The 9,999-nt window shown below is 42.2% G+C and overlaps 1 long non-coding RNA gene across 1 annotated transcript in view; it reads right to left on the bottom strand.

Annotated features, from left to right (window-relative positions):
- LOC106948925 (uncharacterized) overlaps positions 1-9,999 on the bottom strand; it is a 37,132-nt gene that overhangs the window by 18,279 nt on the left and 8,854 nt on the right. Inside the window, exon 2 of the long non-coding RNA XR_001425285.1 lies at positions 4,211-4,338. This is a non-coding gene — a long non-coding RNA (uncharacterized LOC106948925). The remainder of the gene's footprint in view (positions 1-4,210; positions 4,339-9,999) is intronic.

Here is a 9,999-nt window from a genome sequence, read left to right as displayed (position 1 = left end):
ATCCCTCCCTCCTCTGTCCGTCACCCTTCTGCACCCCACGATCACAGCCACCACCAATCTTTAATACAGCCACCATTCAGCATTGAGATGCCAGAGGCCACAGTGCTTCAAGGTCGAACTAAAGAAACAAATAACAATCCAAAAAAAAAAAAGACTACATAAAAGCAACTTTTATTCTACATACTTGAATAAAAGCAAACTTCCTAATTCCTCAATATTCCAGTTTTAAATCTTGTGTTCGTTAAACTCTTCAAACGTTTTTTTTTTCCCTCTGTCCTCTTGACGTTCTCCTTTCCTTTGTTCTTTTCTGAATTTGAAGTTTAATTTATGTTAACATACACCACCGCTCTACACTTGATTGGCTTCCCACACACACAGCCATCTAAGGCCTCCTCTTTTCGCCCAACGTTTTCAGTCAGAGGCATTAATCCCTTATCAAGCTGGTTATCATTTCAAATAAAGCAGGGATGTTCATGCAAACAGTAAGATATCAAGAGAACCCCCCCCCCCAAACAAAATAAAAAAAATAAACAGAAACCACCAAACAACAAGCTGCTTAAATCGGTTTGTCACTTTACAGAACAGTAGCTTGTTGGCTATGTGTTTGGTTTGAGGGTTTGAACATTATGTAGGCTTTATTTGTTTCTGACTTTTTTCTTTTATTGTTGTTTTATAATTATGCGACAAACTTAGAGTGGAAGAGAAGCATCTTATCCATTCAACACCATCCATCCTACTTGTATTTTATTCCCATGAACTTGACTTTGTCTTTCAGTTTATTGTATTTAAGTTTTGTTGGTAACATATTTTCATAAAATATGGACATAAAAATGCCATACTTCCATTCCACTGATTGGAGATGGTATGTTTTTTTTCTGGGCAAGTTAGGCCCTCTGATGAAAGTATAATAATTCTGACTGGTCAATATAACTTATGAACTGAGAAGCATTTATGACAAGTGTGACTCTAGTTCCACCAGGTGTTTGCTAATCGCTGCTGCCGCTAGTCTAGAGGTGCTGTGGGGAAAGCGCGGAGGAGGTTGCCTGAGGAGCAGCTTTATGGAAATAAGTGACACATTGTATGAGCAAGCATTTAAGCGCCCCCAAACGGCTGCCAAAATAGATCCAAGGATTCTTCAAACACCTATTAATGAGTCAAAGCATCATTCCAGGTATGTGTTTGATGAGGGAATAGCCTTAGAACATGACATGAAGCTCCAAAAAAGTCAATTTTTCATAACACCAGCCTTCTTTCTTTTCTATTATCTTCTTCTTCATCATCTTCATACCGACGCATATCACCCTCTGTGAAGCAGTCATGAAAACCGTCACCTCTGATTGAAAACCTCTGATTCAATTCAACCAAAACATCGCTTAAATATGAGTGAATAATGCTCATGTGCATGGACGTGTAAGGGTATGTCAAGGTCTAACGCAGTAACTGGGAGCACTGACAACAACACTCTTCGTGGTGGAAGTTGGGACTGAGGGAAGAACACTCTTAGTTATCGTCATCATCAGAGTGGTGTTGAATAGTTAACTCAGAGAAAGCAAAGAGATGTACAAAGTTTCTGGAAGCCGTTTTCAGTCGTTGTTTTAAGCTGCCTCCTAAAAAAAGGCTGGAGACGTCAGAAAACAGCAGGAATCTCTTGCAGCGACATGGATCTTGTGTTATCATTACCACGTGACGTCATATGTTATTTGTAGTAACTAAAGAGAAATCTAAATCTCATAAAACTGGTATTGAATTAATTGTCACAGAATGTGCAGAGTAGCTCCAACGGATCCTCAGACATGGTGCCGAGCTCTGTCTGGCTGCCCGGCTGGGACACCAGCCGTGTTGAGGAAATGTTGAGAGGCAGCATGAGGGGGCAGCGACGGCGTGGGGAGGTCGTAGCCAAGGACCTGAAAGAACTCCATCTCCCTGGGCCAACATGCCATGACGGTGTGGAGCAGCAGTCCGAATTGGTTTCTCTGGGGTGGCGGTGATGGCGAGATGAGCCCAAATAGAGGGAATGGCAAAGGAGGTGAGGTGGTGGGGAGATACGGTACACACAGAGGTATGTGCCTGAGTGAGAGATGTCAACTGGATCTGAGGTACTGTAAATGGGCGGATTAAAGCTTCCCTCATCTTTGACTCTCTCCATATACATGAGACGTCTGCTCAACTGTGAAAGCAGCAGTGTTGACGTGTGAAATCGCACATCCTGCTGTCTGCGCTTCCTAACGAAACAAATCCATAAACTGCTCGCAAGGTCCGTAAGGAGGAAAACACGGCAGGAACGCAGACGTCTGCATGCAAGTTCTTAATATGCTCTTACGAATACAAAGGAGACGCAGCGAGTGTCACTTCTGGATTATTATATCTCTGTATCAAACGTAGCCGGTAGCTATGCCTTCACTTCTAAAGCTCGTGTCCAGCCAAAGCCTGTTTGCATCGATTTGACTAGTTTGTGGATATGATATTGACTAAGTAGACCGGCAGCCCTCATTGAGTCGAGGCAAAGCGAAAGGAGCTTTAAGAGGTGGTCGAACGCGATGGAGGAGGATAGCCACAGGCTGTGAAATATCCTCTGATCTTCTCTTGTCTGATTCTCAAACGCAACCTCTTCTCTCATGAGGTGGGGAAAAAAGCTGATATAGAACTAGGCTAAAGTCACAGAACGCTCATCTTCTAACCCTAAAGGGAAATAAAATAAAATAAATAAAAAAAAAAAATCTCTTCTTTTGTTTCTCTTCTATGGCCGCTATATCTCGACGAGTCGTTCGGCCTCCTTCTCTCCCTCCACTTTGTTCTCCACAGGAGGCTGAGCATGCACGAGCTGAGCAGCGTTCGCTGCCTGCTGCAGCAGTCAGGAAAGTGAAGGTAATCTTTAGTCCTGTCACTCAACGCCGAGAGGGAAACTGAGAAGAAAGCGAGCGAGGCGCATACTTCAGCCGTCCATCACCTTCAACATAATACGTACTTTACGAAAACACACAGTGAGAACCGTTTTGCCGGGTAGAAAACCGAGTTTTGGTACAAGTTCATGACAGACGGTGAGCGTTAAAAGATGTAAAAAAAAAAAAAGAATAAAGTCTGTGAAATAAAGATATTTCTTTATATATATGGGGGAGTTGAAAGATGTTTTTGTCAAAGTGCAAAGATTTTTTTTAAACCATTAAGTCTTGACAAAACAAAAGAGTAAAAAAATAGGTTATTTTCTCCATATGACTCAATACAGGAAGGTAAGAATAAAAAGTTATGGATAGAGGGAATTATTAAGTAACTTAGCCGCACTGTGAGTCTTTCCACATGAGCACACCTCACACACATATCAGACTAAACCACACTGCCACTATATACATTTTAAGGCTAAAAAATAAAAATAAAAATCTTCGACAAATGTATAAAATGGCTCCCCTCCATTTATCTGCTGACAGTGGAGAATCAGACAAATTGAAACAATATAAAGAAAGAATGTGGTCAGAAGTGACTGACTAGGAAGGTGAGGAGAGCAAACTAGTAAATATCCATCCTAAACATGAGGGTTAACCACATGAAAGTGTGTCAAGTTATTGAAAAGTTACAGTATAAAAAAATAAATGCTTTTGCCATACAAATGTTTACATTTTTTTATATGAGAATCCAGAATATCGCAAAGCAGCTTTTTCTCCTAATTTTTGACACACTGCCTGTCAGTAAGCTGACAAAAGATTTTCAGAATTTCTCCCACTTACAACAGAGACAAATAATTATCTGTTTATCAGCCTCTGTCTGAGCAGCGAGCCCAAATTATAAACCAGTTTTTTCCAGTTGTCGACTGTGTAAAGGGCAGAAAAACAAAATAATACTCTTCGTAATAGGCACATTTATTTGAAGATTACTGCTAAATGCCTATTTATATGTTTTTACATGTTCTGTGTTAACATCGAAACAATAAAGTTCTGTTTTGTATTTTAGCAGGAGGTCTAAATATGGCCTTTGCGTTTTAAATAAAACCAGTTAGGTATTGTTTTTTTTTTTTTTTTTTTTTAAGCTTGATATTTATACTCAAGGTTTATCATTTGGGAATTCCATACAGACCTATGTGTGAGGCATGAAATAAGGGTGCCAAATTTAAAAACTTTTCCTCTGGTCATGTTGTTTGAGAGATTTGTGGACGCTAAGTTCAAGTTCAAGTGAGAGGACAACAGCAGATCAGGTGCAGCAGAGCAGGACTTTGTCTCACCTCTGACGTCACAGCGATGGCCTGACCCCGTCGCTGACCTCCGCTCCTCGGGCCAGAAGGTCAGGCTGTCTGTCGCTTGCAGGCCTGCGGATGGAGGTGAGAGTATTTCTGTAGGACTTCACTTACTCCTGCAAAACATGAAAACACTATTCTTACAAAAGTGCTCTAATAATTCCCCAAACAAAAAATGTTTTATATCTCACAGAAGAAGCTTTTCTTCTTCACCTTATGTTGGATTTTTGTGAGTAAATATTACACAAAATGTTTAGTCTTGAAGTCGAAATGTCAGCAAAGAACTCCAACAAAACGCTATTTAATAAACTGTGTTAAAGCAAAATGGATGGCATTGCTCACAAAAGCTTCACTGAATAAAAGTAAAAAGTTGGAAGTATTGCCTTTTTTTTAGTAAATCTTAAGAAAGAGTATTAAAAATGATGCATTGATAGGTCTTTTGAAAAATTTGCTAATTTCCTTTTTTTTTTTTTTCAAATACCGGCAAGGAGTTTCTCCCCATTTTCTCTTACGTCTGGTAAAACCAGATAATACACACAAAGACATGCACACATCCGCACACAGAGAAACACACCTCACAAGCGATTACACAAAATGCTCAAAGATTACATCCACTGAAATCTGACGTCCTCGGTGGGTTTAAAGCCTGCATGTCAGCCCTTTCAATTCCCCCCCGCCCCCTTTCTTTCTCTTGCATGGGTCAGAGGCTGTTGCTAGGCTACCAAACCCAGAATACATAAGTTCAGAGAAAAAGGTTTATATAGGGCACTGCAATCCAAGGTAAAAACGATAACAGGAAGCTGATGACAAAATATGGATTTAGATTACTGTGAGACTCAAACACTGTCAATTGTGGCTGTCAAAGCCGTGGAGGAGAAGGACGAAGAAGAAGCAGAAGAAGAACTAGTTAGTAGTTTCCAATGACGACATTAAGACAGTCTCTGCAGAGGCTTCTCTTGCAAAAACATATAAGTCATGTTGTGATGGGATCAAAGCAAATCTATGAGTGTGCAAAAAGGCCTGCTCTGCAGCCCAGTGTATTCTGTCATGTTTATTATAGCCCTTAGTGACAAAAAATGAGGCACTCTGGGTGTAGTAATAACGCGCACTCTCATGGACAACATCCGAGGAAGCGGGGATGCGCGTGCGCCCACACTCGTGCACGCCGCAGTGGAATCTGGTGGCCAAGTGTGACACAATCGAGATAACATCTGTGGGATAGTGAGCTTGCAGCAGGGCCGTAAAGCTAAAAACAATGGCTCTGTTGTGTGTGCAGGGGTAAGAACGCAGTACACGTCCGATCCGTCCGGCGCCTCATCCGTCCGTGCACCTGGCAAAACGAAATGAACGGAAGAAGCAGCGGGCGAAACTTTGCGAAAGCGACAGATTTAAATTTCTCTTAACTCGCCGCCGCGTCGCTTTGTGCTCCTCGTTTAACACGGCCATCTTGATGCGTGCGGAATAAATCTGGGCAGCAGAAAACCATAAAGGGCGTTCAAGCAGATGTACAAATGGAGACGTACAAATCACCAAGACAATGGAATGTTTAATGCAGCCTTATGGCAGGTGCTCAAGAGATAGACCCAGTCTAGACTGGGCTCCATCTGGTGCGTAGAGGCCTCCTCCTCGCGCCCCCAGACAGACACATATTAATGTGGGAAAAAAAATGCACGTCTAGCCTGCCTCTGTGAACGCTCACCAGACTGCATTTGAATCTCAAAGGGCCTCTCCACATATCCTCCATTTATTAGCCCTCAGCAATGCATTAATTTTTTTTTTTTTTTTTTTTGCTGCTTCAACAGGTCGAACGTGGGGAGGGCGGCCTTGTTGGTGTAGAACAATTGCGGCTGACGGATCACGCTGTGTTATAAATCCCCGGCTCAGAGTTGAACCTTTATCTTTAAGGGACATACAGTAAGGATGACTGCCTCAGAACATGGGCTTCTGACTTTCAATTTCAGGAGCTATTTCTGTCAAATCACTAAAGAGAGACCGAGGGTAGCGTTTTGATATTGGCTTCAGTACCTGAAATAATTTACATACTGGAATAACAGGCTTAGCAAGACGTCAGTGTCCTGCTCCTCGGTCAAATTACACTAAATGCCTCCGAACAGCACATTTGTAAATCATGAAATGACCATTAATAGCATCAATTTAAAACTACAATTTAAAACCAAAAAGTGTCAACGCCTAGACCGCGAGGCACACAAACAGGGCTGTAGCGACACAAAGACGCAGCAGTGCTAGCATCTTCTCTGATCTGTGATGCAGTGCAAAACCGGGGCCTGTAGCACCAGGCAGGCAGTCAGGCAGGATCTGTGCTGCTGCACACCTACACTCAGCACACAAGCAGAGACACAGGCAGCCACACAGCTTTAGAAGCTATAACACACAAATGACTTGTTCAAATTCAACAGGCTTTTACCACCGTGGAGTTAAACCTTTCACTCAGACGGCCCCCCCGCCCCCTCCTCGACTTGGATGGAGAGGAGAAGAAACGGGTCGTGTTGCAAGACAAACTGGGTTATTAAAAACAGGCCAAGGTGACCACGCTGACCCCGTCTCAGCAGCGATACGGGTCAGATTTTAGGGGAAGTGGGTCTCTTTAAGCCTGTTTTGGTGATTCAATCGCAAAAGTTCTTTGACTTGTGCAAAAAACAACGTTAGATTGATACTTTGAGGGTCAACAGATCTTGACCAGGAGAAACTTTAGTTTCTGGATCTTTGACATCTTTTGACATTTGCAATGTGTATCTTCATCCGTGCAAAAACGGTTAAGTGACTTTGCCACGTCTATATGCGGGGATGGAACGCAGTCACCAAAATACACTGAAAACAAAGAAGGTGGTGAGTGAGCAGCGTTCTCTTCAAACTATCTCTCATGAACACCCTGGTCAGAAATTGGGTGACGAAATCGTCATCTACACAAAACCACAAACAGTTCAAACACCTCACCTTATACGTCAAAGTTTTCTTTGGAAAATGTTTGTAACACATCTTTTACTTTTAAAATTATACATTAAATCTCTAACAATCTTGTTGACATTTTGGAGCTGGAATACAGTCTGACCCTGAAGACCATACAGCTGCATTTCTTTTCCCCTAAATATTTAAATAAGCCCAATAAGCACCGTTACTGCCAAGCAGTCATCTGCAAAACAGCGAAAACTTGAAATGGGTGCTTGAGCTACAATTTGTGTTTGACCTCACTCTTCTGCAGAACCTTTTCCAAGGAATCAGGCCTAAACGGTCTGGTAATGGAGGCAAAGATAAATCCAGGGATATAAGATATTACCTTTGACAAGCGCAAACTGAACTGGATAACTGTCTCATTTCCTCTTTTTAGCTTGACACACTGACACGTGGGCCAGTCTGAGTAAAAATGTCACAGTTTCATGACATTATAGAATTTATTTTACAAATATCTGAAGGAAAATGTGGGAATGGCTAATTACTTTTTTAAACAGAAAAGCATGTCTTTTCTCCTTTGTATAGTAGGACATAAAGAGCTAATGACTAAGCTAAGATGTGCTCCTTAGGTTTCCATGGGTGCAGTAGTCCCCAAAAGTAATAGATTCCTAACAGCTGATTGTTTCCTTCTTGCAAGTGGAAGAGAAGCTCAGAAACATTCTTGCAGCCAGCTAGTCATCAGTGTGCAGCAGCGTGTTAGAGAGGCAGTCTCAGATAAAAAGAACTCTATTGTCTCAGAGCATTTCTTATTAAAAGGACTTTAAACCACATGAATGAGATGATGGAGATCTTAAAGAAATAACTTAAAAAAATAATAAAATACCTTGACACTATGTCAACACACACCAAAGGTATAGCTGGAAACTAGCCTTCTTGTTCTCTTTTTTTGTAACATCTCAAGCCCTGAACATGGGATGTCATCTTTTATGTGGCACATCACAAAGTGAATCCCTTCTGGCCAACTTTTTTTTTTTTCTTAAAATGAGGCTTTACATTGATGTGTAAATGCACCAAAGCATGACAACACAACACAGCAGCTACTTTTTGTTGTTAATATCCCTTTCCATTTCAGAGATGCAAGGCATAGTTGGGGCTGCTGGTAGAACACGTGACTCTCAGGAGTCCTCCAATCGGGTGCCTCTGACATCGTGCACATCTCACCTTGTGTCTGCTGTTCAGCGGCGTCCAAGTAGCAATGAATAAAAAAAAACCAAAAAAAAAAAAAAAAAAACGGCACATGCGGCCACGTGCCGTGTAGTTCCAAACTGGGAATGGTCCATTAAAGACACCAGCATCGGCGCCTTCATCATCCTCATCACGCCTCAGCGAATGGAGCTCGAGTCCGGCTGCTAACTACTGTCACTCCAAGCATCCCTCTTGATCAAAAAATAAATAAATAAATGTAGTCCCACGAATCCATCTTTGGAGGGAGGATCGCCTCCCTTTTCCGCAACGCTGATCTTCCAAAGAGGAAGAAGGTGCTCCATGGGCGCGATCCTCCGGCGGGGCTCTCCATCCTCAAGCTGCATCCCTCCCTCCGTGCACGCATGCATCCATCCATCGGCACATCCAGCCAGCTCAGGCAGTCCACCTCCCCCCACAACACAACCACCCGCTTCTCGCTCCGCTTCCAGCTCGCTCCGTCGTGACGATTGCGGAATTAGTTTATACATTCGGTTCTCTAGCTTTATGATATTACATAAACTCATACAGCTAGATAACCAAAGAGAAAAACTAACCCACGTCTCTTAAAGGGGCCGCCGCTGGGAGCTGCATGTGTTGTGGTCACATGGAGCCATTGCAATCCGCCTTGCATGAAGGCGCCTCCCTCGCTCCGTCTCCCGATCTGCCTTTCTAATAGACGCGCGTAATTGCGCGCACCCTCAAAAACAGGTTACACTCAGTATATATATATATATATATATATATATATATAACGTACACACAAGGACGTATTTCTGTGTCTTTTGATTTGCCACGTTACTAATAATAATAATAATAATAATAATAATAATAATAATAATAATAATAATAATAATAATAATAATAATGATAACACCTTTAAACAACCTCCATCACCACAACATAAAGTCCACCATCCGTCTCCATTCTGGTGTTTTTTCTCTTTTTATTTTTAACTTCAGCTTGTGTAAAAACCTGAATCCTGACGAGCATCTGCAGGGTGAAGTCATGCCGCTGCAGGATGATGATGATGATGATGATGATGATGATGATGATGATGATGATACGTCCATCTATCACCGACAGAAAGGCTTAACGACATCTAATAACCGCGCGTTGCTCTGCTAACAGCACAACACAGTGTCAAACCCAAACTGCTACACGCCATCACGCAACTCGTGAGCTGAGATAAGACACTTACTCCAAAGCCCAGGCCCCCTCGCACACGGCCGGCTCATTGTTGCTTTTTAAATGCCAGCTCACATCGACCCATTTCAAACCACAGGACCCATAATTTTTTTTCGCTGCTGAGTGAATTAATCCGCGCATTGTTTGAAAGTATGACAAACTACCACGAGCTTGTGCAGCAATATATAGGATGGCTTCCAGCAAAATGTCAGCAATGTGACCTCCAAGAAAAACCCAGTCCTGCCTCACTGAGTGGGACTGCTTTTGTTTCGTGATAGTGACAAGCTAAAGGAAACCGAGGTGCTTTCAGGACAGTATTAGTCATAGGGCTTTCCTTTCTTTTTTTTTTTTTTTTTTTTTTTTTTTTTTTTTTTTTTTTTTTTTTTTTCGGGGGGCCCCGCGGGGGGGGGGGGGGGGGGGGGAAGGGTTTTTTTTTT

This window comes from Poecilia latipinna, unplaced genomic scaffold (genome assembly GCF_001443285.1).
Source record: "Poecilia latipinna isolate Pla-1442-1.1 unplaced genomic scaffold, P_latipinna-1.0 Scaffold313, whole genome shotgun sequence".
Lineage (NCBI taxonomy): Eukaryota > Metazoa > Chordata > Actinopteri > Cyprinodontiformes > Poeciliidae > Poecilia > Poecilia latipinna.
This window is presented reverse-complemented; position numbering and strand designations above follow the sequence as displayed.